Source organism: Aethalodelphis obliquidens, unplaced genomic scaffold (genome assembly GCF_003676395.1).
Source record: "Aethalodelphis obliquidens isolate GAN/ISIS:26980383/991018 unplaced genomic scaffold, ASM367639v1 scaffold3, whole genome shotgun sequence".
In the NCBI taxonomy this organism is placed as follows: domain Eukaryota; kingdom Metazoa; phylum Chordata; class Mammalia; order Artiodactyla; family Delphinidae; genus Aethalodelphis; species Aethalodelphis obliquidens.
In genome coordinates, this window is record NW_020837947.1 from 49,800,959 (window position 1) to 49,818,283 (window position 17,325).

Genomic DNA, 17,325 nt, shown 5'->3' on the forward strand with positions numbered 1-17,325 from the left:
CAAGAGAAATCTTAAAATGTGGGTTTTTTCCCCCAAGCATTTCAATGATTGTGAAGGTTAAATGAAATTTTTTTTTTTTTTTTTTTTTTGCGGTACGTGGGCCTCTCACCGTTGTGGCCTCTCCCGTTGCGGAGCACAGGCTCCAGACGCACAGACTCAGCGGCCACGGTTCACGGGCCTAGCCGCTCTGCGGCATGTGGGATCTTCCCAGACCGGGGCATGAACCCGTGTCCCCTGCATCGGCAGGCAGACTCTCAACCACTGTGCCACCAGGGAAGCCCAAATGAAATATTTTGAAAATGTTTATAGACTCCGAAGCTCTTAAGAGATGCTGAATTGCATTATGGGCCCCAGACAGATGATTATAAAGCTCTTGTCCCACCCCAAGTATTGTTTGTGTGCATCACTTGTGAAGGGCTTCCACCTAGGGAACAAAAGCACAACAGTTTCACTGAAGTCCTCCGGCCTAATCCTCTTAAGAGTCATTGAAGCCTCTTTGAATTGATTCAAAGGGGGTCAAGTACCTTCTTAAGACAGAAGGTTCTTTCAGATTTTCTTACTGTTCCTGGTTCTGACAAACACACTCAAGTGTTCCCTGCTATACACCACTGTTGCCCATACACCACTTGAAGCCAGGGATTTTTGCCCAAGGTCACAGTGCCAGGAAATGGCTAACAGGGATCTTTCTAGAATCCACCCTCCCTCCACATGGCCAGCTAATCCAGCAAAGTCAAAAGGGGTACTGTGAAGTACAAGGCTGCAGAGGCCTCTGAGAAACAGATTTTGACTGCACACTGCAGGAGGAAGAAGACAGTGTCTGAGTAAGTGTTGTGTGCGCAGCAAGGAGTGGCAGGTCTGGACAAGAAAGCAGGGCCGAAGTCATAAGACCGAATGTTTTTTTTTGTTTTGTTTTGTTTTGTTTTTTTTTGTTTTTTTGCGGTACGCGGGCCTCTCACTGTTGTGGCCTCTCCCGTTGCGGAGCACAGGCTCCGGACACGCAGGCTCAGCGGCCATGGCTCACGGGCTCAGCCGCTCCGCGGCATGTGGGATCTTCCCGTACCGGGGCACGAACCCATGTCCCCTGCATCGGCAGGCGGACTCTCAACCACTGCGCCACCAGGGAAGCGCAAGACCAAACGCTTTAATGATCATTGCACATGCAGAGCTTAGCACAGTGCCTGACTGCAGGGATGCTCAGCTGACCCAATGGTACGGGTGGAAAGCAACAGAAAGACTTAAGAGATAGTCTGGAGACTAAAACTTGTGACTGGCTGAATGTGAAGGATAAAGAGTACAAGAGAGTAAACTATGGTTTTGGGTCTGGGGAACTGGCAGACACAGAGACGTTTGGGTGGGATGATTAAGAGTTCAGTGAGTGGCTTTAGTTTGAAGTGATGGTAGGTCAGCTATGGAAATCCTATCAGAGATTGTACATGATGTGGTTTTTTAATGAAAAATTCATATGAAATTCTAATAGGTTTTGACTATAAAATGTTAAGCCAATAGAATATGTCTTAGAGAAATTAGAGAAATTTTCCTTTCTGTAGAGCACAGACCATTACACACTCTCCTGACTTCTTCCTTACTAATGGAACTCTACTTTTGTCTGAGGTATCAATACGCCTGACTCAATATTTTCGTGTTCCAGCCTCCCTTGCCAGATGACCATGGAACTAAATCTAGCCAATGAGACATAAGTAGAAGCTCTTGGGTGGGACCCAACCAACTGGTATGTACATTTTGCTCTTAGACTTTTTTTTCCCTTTTCCACTTACAATGTGGACCTGATGGCTGGAGCTCCAGCAGCCACCTGATGACCACAAGGATGGAAACCACATGCTAAAGATGGCAGATGGAAGGAATCTGGGCCCCTCACGGCATTGTGAAGCCATCATATCAAGCCCTGGACGCTGCCCTAAGACTTCTATTTAACATGAGAAATAAAAGCCTCTAATTGGTTATGTCTCCATTTTTCGGGTCTCTGGCCCTCACAGCCAAATGCAATTCCTTGTTGATAAACCATTGTCTTAAAAATTATGAAAAACCTTTAATTTCAGAGTGAGTTTTAGTGTTTTGCAAAAGTAATGACAAGAATAAAGCATTAGCCCTTGATTCAAAATAATAAGCATCAACTCTACAAGCATGTCTATCATTAACAAAATCTAAAAGGAAGCTTTTGGGAGCCCGGTGAAAATACTCATTAGCATAGCCCATGGCCTACCTATACCTCTTTTCAAAAAGACTGAGAGAACAGCATGTCTCAAATACTATACAAGTCACGATTATAAACCCTGCTCATGACCATCACTTTGCACTTAAAACCACTCACTACTTTTAATGCCAAAGAGTCTAATAAATTCTAAGAGCATCCTGGTTCTTGTTGTGGTGGAATCTGTGAAAACAAACTCACTCTTAGCAGTCACATCCCAGGGAGATCACAGTTGTTGAGGGGAAGGAGGGAGACACCAGGCACCCACAGTCACATCAGGCTCCCTCTCAGCTACGATAACTGAATGGGAAGTTTTTGTTTGATTGAAAGCACATGGCAGGAAATGGCTGCTTCAACCCTGGCTCTGCCTCATGCCCAGCTCCAGCCAGCCACTGACCACCTGACTGACCAGGACTAACAACATTTTCCAGGAGACAGTCTTTGCTTAATCCAGCCCAATTTGTAGATGGGTTCCCCCAGGTCCAGGATTGGGCAGGGCTTTTTGATAGAAACTTGGCTAAGAGCGCCCCCTGTGCTTGGTCAGGGGCAGTTGTGATTCTTAGAGTGAGGTGGCTTGGGTGGGCCCCGGGAGGGAGTCCAGATGAAACCCAACTGTGGGTTATAAGGAACAAACAGCAGAGGTGTGTGTGCCACAGGTATTTTCCTGCCAAAATGCAAATACCCACGTCAGGAAGGTTCCTTAGTCAGAAGCCTATCTGGTTTCATGCCTGAAGCTTTGGGCATCATTCTCACCTGTTCTCAAGCCTAAGAGCTTCTCAAGCCTAACAGCCTTAGTGGATTGTTTGAAGGATACATTTCTGTTTGAAAGACAAATTTCTTTTCTCCAGATTAGTTCAGCTGACCTATCAGGTAACCCAGAAACTTCTAAAAAGAAAAAGAAAAGAGAAAAACCTCAACCTTAATTCTACAGATCCCATAAATAAAGATACCCCAGTAAAGCCAGACTCACAGAGCGTCTGGCTCACTAGATGTGCTAAGAACAGACTCCCGTTCAAGGATGGGCCCCTTCAGGAGCTGCCTCTGGATTTCTCCCCGACCCTGAAGTCTTTGCTACTTCCGTGTCCTCAGTTGTGAGACGGAAATAAAACACACTCAGAAGTCTTGGCAAAGCAACATCCTTGTCTCCAGACCTATTCAGAGGGAGGGGCAGGGCCTAGAGACCCACTCTAGACTAGTGAAGAGTGAGTGTAGACACACTTCTATCCCTTGCCTGAGACAGTGGAAAGCGCGTGTTGATGAAGGAAGGCCTGGACAGTCTCCCCAGCTCCTCAAGCAGAATGACCTCACCTTCACAGACCAGTTAGAGTTTGTATCACATGCATTCTCTCCTTTCTTAGATCACTGGTGTCGGTCAAGAGGCCCCCTAGCTCCAGCTCCACACGGGGCAGGAACCCCCATCAGGAGGTGAAGCTGCTGCACATCTGATGGGCAGGAACCACTGCCTTTCAAGGCCTCCTGGCCCCATTTTTACATCTCAACTCTGCATTCCTCCAGTTTCCATTCACCAGCCTCGTTCCAGCCCTGCAGTTTTCCACGTAGATTATGTACCTCCTCGTCCTCCTGACCATTCAATTATGTGACGACCACCATCATGTCACCCCAATGAGTATTCTTCTTTACGGGTCATGTAGCCCCTGACATAGACCACGATTTCCCCACCACTTACCCCAGCTCCAGTTTGTTTGATCCTCTTACAGAGCGCTGTTATGGAGCCCAGTGTTCACTTGGCTGTGCGTGCAAGCTCAAGGTGAGCCCTTCTAGGCTCTATACCTTTGTCAGTAGAGCCCATGGTTGCACTAACGTCTTTGTCAGCCCCAGTTACATTGAGCCTCCAGTCAACTAAAATTTATAAATCTTCTCCAGTCCAAACATGTGCATTTTGCTTTCCCAAATCCATTCTAAGAGTAGAAAAGATGTGAATCAATAACAAATGCTGCCCCTGATGCAACTGTTGTTAAACCCGAGTACAGCTGTGTCCATGTACCTTAGAGGTTCCATCCCGAGGTTCCAGCCAGTCTCAAGATCTTCTAGAAAACTGATCTGTCATTTGTCATTATTAGCTACACATTCCAGCTTCGTGGCATTCACAAACTTGGTGGGCCAGCTATGTATTCCTTTACGCCAGCCATGGCTACACTGCGATGGAAGCTAGCTGTCTCTACCAGGGGGTGAGCCTAGGTGATCGAATCTATCTTACACAGGGTTTGCTCAAGGTCACACAGTAGACCTATGCCCTGTGGAGCTGGCACTGGAACTCCAGTCTCCTGAAGCCCAGGGTGGAGATTTTCCCACAGTGCCATTGGGCTGCTGCGTGGGATGCTTGTCTCCCCCAGGCCCTGCTACACCTGCTACATGCTCATCAGCCACTCAGCAGGTAGGGTCTCCACATTGTTTCCAGGATGAGAAACTGTGTTTATTATTTTGTGTTGGCTGACACAGAAGGCCATAGCTACCGACAAAGCAGCTCTCCATTTGCATTCACTTCTGGACTTCAAGAGTCTCTGACCAAACCCAGCTAGATCCTTCCCTTCCAGAGACTTGCCTATACCACCCAGCTCGTCACCATGGCATGGACATGCTCTGACCTAGGCACCAAGAGACCTGGATCCTAATGCTCATTCCGTCATGTTTAATTCTTTGACCTTGTTTGACACAAGCCGTTTAATTTCCCTGAGCCTCAGTCTTCTCACCTAAAATAGAGGACACATCACCCTTCCTTTCAGAGTAAATCTGAGCATCAAAGTAGAGAATGAATATAAAAATTTTTTGAAAACCATCCAATGCTTTGCAAAGTATATTGTTATTATCAAATGGGTACAGAGAACTCCAAAATGAGTCAGAACCACTTAAAATTCCTTTTTACAGCAGTTCATTGTATCCTAACCTATTTATTCATTTCTTTCTCTTTTTTTCTCTTAAAGTCCCAATAAAAACTGAATATTAAGAATGCATGCAGGGAGAGGACTGAATACAAATTAACTATGCAATGTTCTTCAGTCACTTTGGCAGGGAAGCGATATACCTATTAAAATACCCCAGGCAGAGCTGGCCCGTAGTCTGCTGATAACCCCAGCAGGCAACGACCTTGGCACCATTACAAGGGCAATATTTTCAAATGGATGAACTATTCCTGAACAAAGTGTCCAGTGTACTAGGAATAAACAGGCTTTTTGTCAACAAAGCCATGTGTTTTCTGGTTCCAACAACCTTGCCCAGAGACAGCATCAGAGACTGGGGAGGACCAGGAAGCAGCACCTTCCAGCAGCCTGCCCAGTCTTGTCGTCTCTCCTCGAGAATCCTGTGACTGAACGGACCTTCAAACCTCCCTCCTCTCCTCTGAAGTTTCCGTGATTACTTGTCTACAGTTTTTCAAAAGTAGAACCCAGTGCTGTCCATTGCTCTCCTGGTCAGACCTCAGAGTGTGCCTGGTAGGAGAGCAGGTGGGGGAATCACACCTCCCTGCAGTGTCAAACGGAGCCCTGGAGCCTCACGAGCAAAGGCCTGTGCTGGAGAGTCACATACGATGCCACCAAGTGTCTACAAGGCCAGTTTTATGAAGAAGAGACAGGTCTCCCAAGACAGTCCAAAACAGGGTACACAAGAGGCTTTGAAGACAAGATCCTTGGGACAAAATTCACTGGGAGAGCAAGAAAGGACTCTGATTCACCAGAAAAAAAGCGCACATCCACAACTCAACTGGCGAGATTTGCTTCTTCTCCTGGGCCAATGAGACTGCAGCTGGCTCGCTTAGCTGTTCATTCTTTCATTCATTCTACAAATATTTATTGAGCACCTACTGTGCACCTAACATTGTTCTATGTTCTGGGGACACAGAATGGAGAAGACAAAGTCTGCTCTCCTTACATTCTGGTGAGAATTGGCAAACAATAAACAAACAAATAAGAAAATGTCTAGTATGCCAGGTGGTGATAAGTGCTAAGAGGCACAGGGGGTGCAGGGGTGGGTGGGCATGAGTTTATATCAAGGAAGGCCACACTGTGAAGGTGAATTTGACCAGGGGTTTGGAGGAAGTGCAAGAGTGGGCTATGACTAACTGGGCGAGTGTATTCCGGGCAAGAATATGCTTGAAACAGCAAAGAAGATAGTGTTACAGGCGCAGAGCCAGCCAAGGAGAGAGTCAGAAGAGATGAAGTCAGAGAGGCGATGGGGAGCCACTCACGGAGGGCCTGAGAGCCATTTTAAGGACTTTGGTTTTAATTCTGAGCGATCTGGGAAAACACTAGGGGTGGGGCAAGACTGGAACAGAAAAGTGACGTAATCTGAGTTTGGTGTCTAAAGATCATCCTGGATATTCTATTGAGAACAGCGTGGAGACACGACAGAATGTGCGCAGGGAGAGTATTAGGAGGATAGTGCAAGAGTGTAAGCAAGAGAGGGCAGCAGTGTCTTGAACCCTGACAGCACCCATGCAAGGGTGAGATGAGCCCCGGGATATTTTTAAGGTAAGATCTATAGGAATTGATAATAATGGGATGTGGGAAATGAGAGACAGAATCAAGGATTAGTCCATTATTTTGACTTAAGCAAGTGGGAGGATGGAGCTAACATTTTTATTAAGAAGGGGAAGATGACGCGTGAAGCAGGACTAAAGGCATCAGGAGTCTGGTTTAGGACATGTTACGTTGGAGGTGTCTGGTGGATACCAAGTGGAGATGCCTTGTAGGCAGTTGGATAAGCAAGCCTTGGGTCCAGGCTAGAGATATAAACATGGGAATCATTATTGTAGAGAAGGTGCATAAAGCCAAGTGCAAGGATGATATTAACGGAGGAATGAGTACTAACAGAGAAGAGATCCAAGGACTGAGGGCTGGGAGGCAGTTAACATGAAGAAGAATTAGCAAAGGATATTATAGTGAGTTAAGAATTTTTTTAAAAAATGAAAAAAAGAGCCCTCAAGAATATATGAAAAAAATTTTGCAAGAAGGAACCATTGTTCAACGTTGCCAAATGCTGCTCTTTGGTCACATGATAATAACAAAGAATTCACTATTGGATTTAGAAATTTGGTGGTCACTGGTAATTTTATTATGCAGGCTTACTTCTGTAACAAATAACCCTCAATCAGTGACTTAGTAAGAAAATGCCTATTTCTCACTTCTGTCACAGGCCAGTCAGTGCTTGGTGGATGGCCTTCCATGTGGTGATTCAGGTACCCAGCCTCTGTCCATCTTCAGTGTGTGGCCTCCATGGTTACCTTGCAAAGGGAAGGGACAATCTATATCGAAGCACACCCTTGCTCAAATGCCTCAGCCTGAAGGTCCATGCTCCCGTGCCAAGAACTAGTCACCGGGGCTCATTTACATGCAAAGAAATTGGGAAATGTCATTTAGTTGTGTCGCCAGAAAGAGGGAAGAGTTGGGTGACCATCTAGCCAATTTCTGCCAAAATGGCCTTAACAAGTTCATTTTGGGGGATGGTAGGAGCAAAAAACTGATTGAGGGGATTTCAAGAGAAAGAGGCAAGTAGAGAAATGGCGTGGTAGCTAGAGTGGGATTTGGGATCAAGAGAGGTTGTGTGTTTTGTCTCCAGCTTGTTTATAGGATGGAATGGACGATGATCCAAAAGAGGAAAAAGTGTGACGACGCAAAAGAGAGAGGGGACCACCCCTGGAGGCATAACCCCTGAGCAGGTGAGAGAGAAAGGGATCTAGCTCAGCGCTTCTTAAACTTCACTGTGCCTAAGAATCACTTAGAGAGACAGTTCCCGGCCCCCACCCCAGAAATTCTGATTCAGCAGGTCTGGAGTGGGGCTGGAGAATTGGTACTTCTCACAGTCTCCCAGGTGATGCTGATGCTGCCAGTCAGGACTGAGGACCACACATTGAGTACTGCTGATCGACTCTTGGGAAATTCATCCCGGTACTAGGAGGGAAGGCAGAGTGGATAGGCTCTGATGAGGGTGGGCGACTGGGTGTGGTGGTGGGAACGTGGAACTTGTCAGCTCATTGTTCTATTACCCCACTGAACCAGGAAGCAAGGCCATCAGCTGAGAGTGAGGATGGGGGAAGAAGAGTGAGGATGGGGGAAGATGACTGAGGGTTTGAGGAGGGAGGAGAAAAATGTGAAATCAGTGTCTCCAAGAGTGGGAGAATAATAGTGTAGGGAAATGAAGTAGGAGTGCCAAGCAAGCACCAAGGACCCACCTGCAGGTGTGGTGATGAAGTTAAAGTAAGACCAGGTAGCCACGCCTGGCCTTGCAGGTGCTGACACAGTGGGCAGAGGGAGATTCAGCCAGGATCATGGTCTTGCCAAGAAGGGACAATGAAAGGAGGGGTCGAAGGGAATCGATTGTATATTAATGGGCAGGGTGATAATGAGGCACCACATAATCTAAGTGGGTAAGGAGGGCAGTGAGGGCTCATGGGTGATGATGGGGTGGTGAGGAACAGTGAAACGGTAGTAGATCCATCAGTTGCATATCTCAGTGAGGTTGAAGAATCATTGAATAGAGAGAATAGAGAATAGAAGACTGAGCTGGAAGGAGAAATTGTGATGGGAGAGTGGGACATTTGAAATTGAGATTATGAAGGGAGCAAAATTGTTAGTAATGGCAAGGTCAAGAGCATGGCTATGGGTGTGAGTGGCCAAGATACCATAAAGGATCGATTGAACAGGATAGAAAGCCCAGAAATAAACCCACGCACCTATGGTCAATTAAGCTACGACAAAGGAGGCAAGATCATACAATGGGGAAAAGACAGCCTCTTCAATAAGTGGTTCTGGGAAAACTGGACAAGCTACATGTAAAAGAATGAACATAGAACACTCCCTAACACCATACACAAAAATAAACTAAAAATGGATCAAAGACCTAAATGTAAGGCCAGACACTATAAAACTCAGAGGAGAACATAGGCAGAACACTCTTTGACATAAATCGCAGCAATATCTTTTTGGATCCACCTCCTAGAGTAATGGAAATAAAAACAAAAATAAACAAACGGGATCTAATTAAACTTAAAAGCTTTTGCACAGCAAAGGAAACCATAAACAAGACAAAAAGACGACCCTCAGAATGGGAGAAAATATTTGTCAACAAAGTGACCGATAAGGGATTAATCTCCAAAATATACAAACAGCACATGCAGCTCAATATGGAAAAAAAACCCAAACAACCCAATCAAAAAATGGGTAGAAGATCTAAATAGACATTTCTCCAAAGAAGACACACAGATGAACAAAAGGCACATGAAATGATGCTCAACATCACTGTCAGAGAAATACAAATCACTAATTATTAGAGAAATGCAAATCAAAACTACAGTGAGATACTACCTCATACCAGTCAGAATGGCCATCATCAAAAAGTCTACAAACAAATGCTGGAGAGGGTGTGGAGAAAAGGGAACCCTTTTGCACAGTTGGTGGGAATGTAAATTGGTACAGCCACTATGGAGAACAGTATGGAGGTTCCTTAAAAAACTGAAAATAGAACTACCATATGATCTAGCAATCCCACTCCTGGCTGTATATCCGAAGAAAAACATGATTCAAAAAGATACACGTACCCCAATGTTCATTGCAGCACTATTTACAATAGCCAAGTCATGGAAGCAACCTAAATGTTCATTGACAGAGGAATGGATAAAGAAAATGTGGTACACATATACAATGGAATATTATTCAGCCATAAAAAAGAATGAAATAATGCCATTTGCAGCAACATGGGTGGACCTTCCTTCACCTAAGTGAAGTAAGTCAGACAAATATCATATGAAATCACTCATATGTGGAATCTAATTTTTAAAAAACCATATAAATGAACTTATTTACAGAACAGAAACAGACTCACAGATTTCAAAAACAAACTTACGGTTACCAAAAGGGAAATGTTGGGGGGAAGGATAAATTAGGAGCTTGGGATTAAAATATACATACTACTATATATAAAATAGATAACTAACAAGGACCTACTGTATAGCACAAGGAACTCTACTCAATATTCTGTAATAACCTACATGGGAAAAGAATATGAAAAAGAATGGATATATGTATATGTATAACTGAATCACTATGCTGTACACCTGAAACTGATACAACATTGTAAATCAACTATACTCCAATAAAATTTTTAAAAATAAATAAATAAAAGCACTATTCCATGTGAGATAGGAAAAAAAAAGATTCCATAAAGGAATCCCTTCCATCACTCGGAGGAAAGGAAGTTGAGGAACTGGAAGTCTAAGTATTAGAAAGACTGCATGTGGGGGCTTCCCTGGTGGTGCAGTGGTTGAGAGTCTGCCTGCTGATGCAGGGGACGCGGGTTCGTGCCCCAGTCCGGGAAGATCCCACATGCCACGGAGCGGCTGGGCCCGTGAGCCATGGCCGCTGAGCCTGTGCGTCTGGAGCCTGTGCTCCACAACGGGAGAGGCCACAACAGTGAGAACCCCATGTACCGCAAAAAAAAAAGAGAAAGACTGCATTTGAGGATATTGAAATTACCAAGGATTATTATCAAGAGTATTATTGGAAGAGCACTGAGAGCTATTGTTTTCAAACTCTCCTTACAGAATCCGGTGCTCTAATGAGGGGAAGAAGTTCTGAAATATAAATCCTGGGCCCCCAAGCAAAAATTTCCCCATGAGTCTCCTTCTAGTGCTAATTGCAGAATAAACAGGTGAGCCAGTAGGGGCTGCTGGTGGAGAGGCTGAGCCAGCAGAGAGGATTCGCTCTAGCTGGCCGGTGCTGGACTCAGAAGAGCCCAATGTTCCCCAGCTCTTTCCCTGCTTAATTTGAAGAAGTAAGCGAGATGCTGAGAACCTGAGGTGATTCATCACAGCTCCTGAATGCTTGTGATGTCTCCCCACACATTTTATATGGAATAGTAGTAGGCTGCTGGTTTATGACATCTTGGATTTCATGTTTAACTGCTGTGAGTGTTCTAGTGCAGAAAAAACTAAATATAGACTTCAAATTAGGAAGTCTAAAAGGAATACCAAAGCAGCATCAATGGTGAGTGCAGGAACCAGGAGTTAAAAGTGGCAGATACTTGGCCGAGAGGGTGGTATTCCTGCCTGAGGACCCCACTCCACAACAGGGGTGTCCCAAGAGAAAAAATAACAGCTTCAATACATGAGGGAGAACGGACATCCTCCCTCCCGTCACTTGCCTGAGCAGAGCTGCAGTTCTCAGAATCCTCACTGTGTGGGACACACTGAACTCTACCCAGAGCTGTGGAGTGGGCTCCTCTCCTCCTCCCCTTCTTGCCCCCCATCAGATCCATCCACCCCTGAGGCAGAAAGGGGCCCAACTCCATGCCGTCCTCTCCATTTACCCTCTAAGCCTGAGAATTCACACACAAAATCTGGCCCCTTCTGCTGTGTAGACCATTGTTGCAAATCAGTGGAAGGAGGGGAGGGTGGAATAGTGGCCACTCCTCTGGCCACATATGGACCCCACCTGGGACCTTCCACAGGTGTCAGTAGCTGCCTAGGAAGCGAGAGATAGAGAGAGAACAGGAGGGAAGGACGGATTCTCATCTAAATCTGGCTGTCCTTATCTCTGGGTGATAGGATTATGGACAACTTTTCCGTTTTCTCATCTGTATTTTCTAAAAGGAGTATGTGTTACTAATGTATGTGGGAAACTCCTAATAAAACTTGTTTTGTTGTTTCTAAAATGCTTAGTTGGATGGGTTTGCCTTGATGAGAAGCACACCAACCGTGCAAGCCCGCTCCGAGCAAACAGCTAAGGACTCTCCCGGCACACACCTGGGGCTCCAGTGCACCATATGGTACACGGCAGTGGCAAGTATAGGAGCTGGTGATTCAGTGTTAGCATCACCTGGCAGGAGCCCCAAAACCGAGAGGATGGAAAAGACAAAGAAGCGTGGGATGTGGTGCTCTTCTCAAGAGGGAGAGGACACTTACTGTCCCTCCAGCTGGTGATTCTCCATCTGGTCCCAGATTGTGGGGAAGGGAGCATTCTCCCGCAGGGTAACTGCTTTGTAAGCAAAGGACATTACATTGCACTGGCCAGTGTTACAAAGGAGGACCCTGTGCCACCCAGTCGGACATATATTTCATTTTTCCCACCTGGTCTGGGTTTCTCCGAATGCTGCACTGGCTTTGTCCTGAAGGTTGAGGTCAGGTTCAAAGACCTCTGGTCTAGTATAAATGCACAGTGACCTCAGATCAAGGGCAGACCCCCGGTAAAATTGTTAAATGAATAAAGTGCACCTTTGGATATCTCCCTAAAAAGGAAAGAGCAGCTACTTCTCATTGGGGCACCTCGCTTTCTAGGGTCTCATGCAGGTAGCTGCTGCAGTACTTCCCCATCCTGAGTCCCAGTCCCTCAGGATTCTCATCCAGGACGAGCTTCCTAATCTGAGCCACTTGTGCAAAGGCTCAGGCGCTGTAGCCCAACGTGTCACACCTCCTGCCACATCCAAATCGTATCTGAACTCAGGCCTCTTTCTAGAAAGACATGGCTTTACCCGGATAAACAAAATGCTAATGATAGAAATTTCAGGTTGACCTCTAGGGTGCAAGTCGAGGAGAATTGGGGGGATAGGGTGAAGGGTCAGGAGCCCCGCTAAAATAACACTTTACTTATTCTTAAATACGTCTCTGTCAACAAGAATGTTGACTCACTGGAAGAGTAAGCTACTTTAAATCCTTTATGGAGCAACAAGGAATTTTTAAATGGAAAGAAGAGAGGGAAGAGAAGATAAGAAAGAAAAAGGGAAAATAAGGAGTTAGTAGAATGAGAGACCGATTCTTAAAACACACCTATCTTCTTTCATTTGCTTTTCTCCTTGTCCTTTACAAGGGTAAGTTGATAATTAGCCCATGATCATGTGCTTCAAGTCTTATTTTTAATATATTATATTCTAGGACATCAGTTCTCAAAGTGTATTCCAGGGAACCCTGGGGGGGTATCTTTGAGTCAAAACTATTTTCCATTTTAGAGGATTCTTCAGGTCAAAACTATTTTCGTAATAATAAGAAGTCACAATTTGCCTTTTTTACTCAATCAAGTTTTCCAGAAGCCACATCGTTGTGTGATGACATCATTGCATGAAAAAATGTTCTATGGTCCAAAATGTTTAGGAAATGCTTTTAGACTCTCTTAGAGAATTCACAATGTCCATTAGCATATTAAAGGCCCTGAGAAGTTCTGTGGTAAAAACAATTCTGTTTAACTTGTTTTAATACAACATTGCAAATTTATTTGACCATGGAATTTATTTTTGTTTTGTTTTAGTTTTGGTTCATTGGTTTAGTACCACTTGCTATCATGTTTTGGGAAACGTTCCTCCAGGGGTATGATATCAAGCCAGGAATCCTCTGGCCAAGGAATTTATTAGAGATCCCTCCCCTGGACCGGAAGTGAATAAAGACTGGGCACTAGTATGTCAGGGTAGTGCAGTGCTCAAGAGAAGAGCCAGACTGCCTGAGTTCAAATCCTGACTCTGTCACTTACTAGCTGTGACTTTGGGCAAGTTACTTAAACTCTCCATGCCTTATATTCCTCATGCATAAAATGGGGAAGATTGTACTCACACACACACACACACACCCCATATATATCTTACACCAGCACCCCGTACACAGTGAACACTAGATAAGAAATCTGTTACTGGGCCAAACATACTGGCCTAAGGTCAGGACCTAAAGCTAGGCCACTAATTAGTAATGGGACTCGAGACAAGTCATCTCTCTGCTATGGACTTCATTTTACCCATATGTCAAATTAGAAAGTGGGGTGAGGCAGTCTCTGAAGCACCTTCTAGTGCTGATATTCTCTGATTCCACACATTTCTTGCAGAAGGTGGCACTAACCTGGAGCACGACCGGAGAAAGGGTGGTCTAAGAACCCTCAGGTCCTGGGCAGCACCATCAGCGGATGAAGGGGTCCACAAGATGCGATGGTTGGCCCTTGAGGATGGAGTCCATCTGTTCCACAGTTGTGCCTTCCACCGACCCAGCTTCTCACCCTGCCCAGGTGTGAAGGAGAAAGAAAGTGGGGTTTGCTATTCCTACCACCACCCCGATGACACCACTATGACTTAAAACTGGCTGCTTGAGATGAGGGCCTCGCTACAGTGAGGAATCTGCTCTTTACAAGGGGTTAAGAGGACACGGGGCTTCCAGCTTCGTGGCAGGTTTTCCTGATCTCTTCTAACCACCCCAGCCCCAGGGAAACCTATGGCTAGTAAGATACAACAGTGACTGCCTCTATAAAAATTCCTCCAGCGTGACTTTACCACCACTGGGAATGAGGAGAACGCACAAACTAAAAAAACTGAAAATGTCTGTATAAGAAAGAGCTTTGAATTGCTGGCAGCTGTGGGCCAAGGTAGAGGCACCCAACGTAATGCTTAAGGGGCTAAATTGGGAACATTTGAATGCTTGGTTTTACTTGTGCTTAAAAAAGCCAGTAGCAGCTCAGCTGCCAGATGTTGGAGAACTTCAACATGTAGCTCACAGGCATGGTATCAGCAATGCTTTTACCAGGTGACCACACGTCAAACGGAGATGATGACTTGCTTTCCTAAAACTGCTTATCTAGGGAGGGAGCCCGGTGGCTTTCATGTTTCATTTTCACTGAAGAAGTTAAATTTGGGAATACCACAAAGATCTCACTTAACTCAGAGAAGATTGGCACTAGGGCTTGTCAGCAAAGGAAGAATTTCTGAGAACTGTGGCTTCATAAGAGTTCAGCTCCCTGTAACTAAGGCCTTTGAGTATTCATTGAGCTACCCTCTCTCTAATTCAGTGTATCAATTAGGAATTGCTTTCCGTTGCTAGTAACAGAACTGACTACAGTGACTTGAACACAATGGTCTATTTTTTTAATGTGAAATGCAGGTGTGGATAATTACCGGCATTGGTTCTTAAGAATCAAAAAAATTAGTACTGTGTCTTTATGATTCTTTTAGTCTTTTCTTTGTGACCTCAACATGGCTGTTGCAGCTCCAGCCATCACATCCACATTTCAAATGACAGGAGGCACGTAGGATGGAATGGCAAAAAAGTATTTCCCAGAAGTTCCATCCAACAATTTCTGCTTTCATCTTCTACAAGAGAGGCAGAGAATCATAGTCTTTTTACTGAATACATGCCATCTGGAATAACATTGTGGGTCTGTTTCTAAGAGAGGAGAGAATGGATACCACATAGAAAACTAGTGTTCTCTGTATGGGGCTTTCTAGAGATGTGTTTAGACAAGAAGTTGCTGTCCAAACTGTTTTTTCTGGGACAGCTTGTTACATGAAAGGGCAAGCACCTGGGGGAGCCTCAGTTTACCCATGAAACTGACTTCCAGACCTCTCTCACTATGAGAGGAGGGGCAGCTAGTTCCCTAGTTCCCAAAGCAACTTGGTTAGGGAAGAAGAAGGAGATTCAGAAAATGGGAAAATCTCTGAAAAGTGGTGGATTCATTTCTTGATCAAAGGCAGTGTGCTCAACATTAAGCCTAAAACAGATGAATGTATGTGGACACAGGGGGTGACAGCACTGCTTGCTGATAGAGTGAGGCAGGCAGTGAATAAAGAAAACATGTGGGGCTTCCCTGGTGGCGCAGTGGTTGAGAGTCTGCCTGCCAATGCAGGGGACACGGGTTCGTGTCCCAGTCCGGGAAGATCCCACATGCCGCGGACCAGCTGGGCCCGTGAGCCATGGCCGCTGAGCCTGCATATCCGGAGTCTGTGCTCTGCAATGGGAGAGGCCACAACAGTGACAGGCCCGCGTACCACAAAAAAAAAAAAGAAAGAAAAAAAAGGAAAACATGGTTCACACCCCTGTTCTCAGTAAGTCTTATGTGTCCAATAGCTGTCATAAGCCTATATTAATAGGCTGCATATTTTGCTTTGAGGGACATTATTTATTCTACTGTGACTGTGTATTTGATGGGACTGGAGATTGGCAGTTTTTTATCTTTTCTTCTCATGGACCTGGAATGTCCTCCCTCCCACCATCTCTCCTCCTCCCCTTCCCAACATCTGCACATTGGCCTACGGAAAAGGCTCCTACCCATCCTCCAAGCCTCAGCTTAAAACTCACTTTTCATGACCCTCCATGGCAGCGTTCAGGCCCCTTTCTCTGACTCTCCCAGTCCCCTTGCAGCCACACTGAAGCAGTGCTTCTCACGCTGTGTTACCGCGGCCTCTCTACAGGAGCTTTCCTGAGCCCCTTGGCTCAGGAGTTCCTAGACTCTGAGTCCCTTGAACTTCAAGGGAAGAGGCCAAGGCACTGGGATCTTTGTAACTCCTGGTGCTGGACACATAGAGGCTAAAAGCATTTTAAATTATTTTAAAATCTTTTTTATTGCAGTGTAATACACAGAGAGAAAAGTGTGCATATTAAAAGGGGATAGCTGAATTGATTTTTATAAACTGAGCACATCTCTTTAACCAGCACCCAGATCATGAAAGAGATTATTCCCAGTGCCCCAGAAGCCCCTTGCATATCCCTTCCAGTCATAACCCCTTCTGCTACCCTGACTTCACTCCTCTGGAGGCGCCTAACACAGCTTTCCCTGTCCTGCCCAGATGCCCATTTCATTCATGCCCATTGTCTGGGAAACTGCATGGCAGAGCCTTACCCCTGCCAGTGGACATAAGAATGTCATGACTATGCTGTCTCTAGATGCCCAAACTCCCACTTCACAAGGTGCCAGAGTCAGAGAAAACGGTCCCTAACTTGTTCCACACTACTAGCTACGGGGCAACTCTGCCTGTGACCCAAGTCTAAGTCCCTCATGGGCAGTTCTGTCATTTGATCTCCACTTTTATCAAGTTGGATAAGGTTCCTTCTGTTTCTAACTTGCTGAAATTTCATATGAATGTGTATAGAATTTAATGCTTTTAAGCCTCTGATTAATTACAAAATCATTTCTTTTTAATAGATAAAGACGCCAGGGTTTCTATTTCTTCTTGTGTCAGTTTTGGTAAGCTGCATTAAAAAAAAAGAAATTTATCAATTTTATCCAGATTGTCAAATTTATTGCATAGTTACTTATAATCACTGCTTTGTTTTTATTTTGTGAACTCTGTGATTCTTGTATCTAATTGTATTTTCTTCATTGCTTTGACTAGTTAGAAGCTTGGTCAATTTTTTTGTATAGATTCTA

At 45.1% G+C, this 17,325-nt stretch overlaps 1 long non-coding RNA gene across 1 annotated transcript in view; it reads right to left on the reverse strand.

Annotated features, from left to right (window-relative positions):
* Nucleotides 1-7,295: 7,295 nt before the first annotated feature.
* The window catches only part of LOC113610823 (uncharacterized), a 77,534-nt gene continuing 67,504 nt past the window's right edge, over nucleotides 7,296-17,325 (reverse strand). Inside the window, exons 2-3 of the long non-coding RNA XR_003429235.1 lie at nucleotides 14,034-14,188; nucleotides 7,296-7,445 (exon numbers count right to left, since the gene is read on the reverse strand). This is a non-coding gene — a long non-coding RNA (uncharacterized LOC113610823). The remainder of the gene's footprint in view (nucleotides 7,446-14,033; nucleotides 14,189-17,325) is intronic.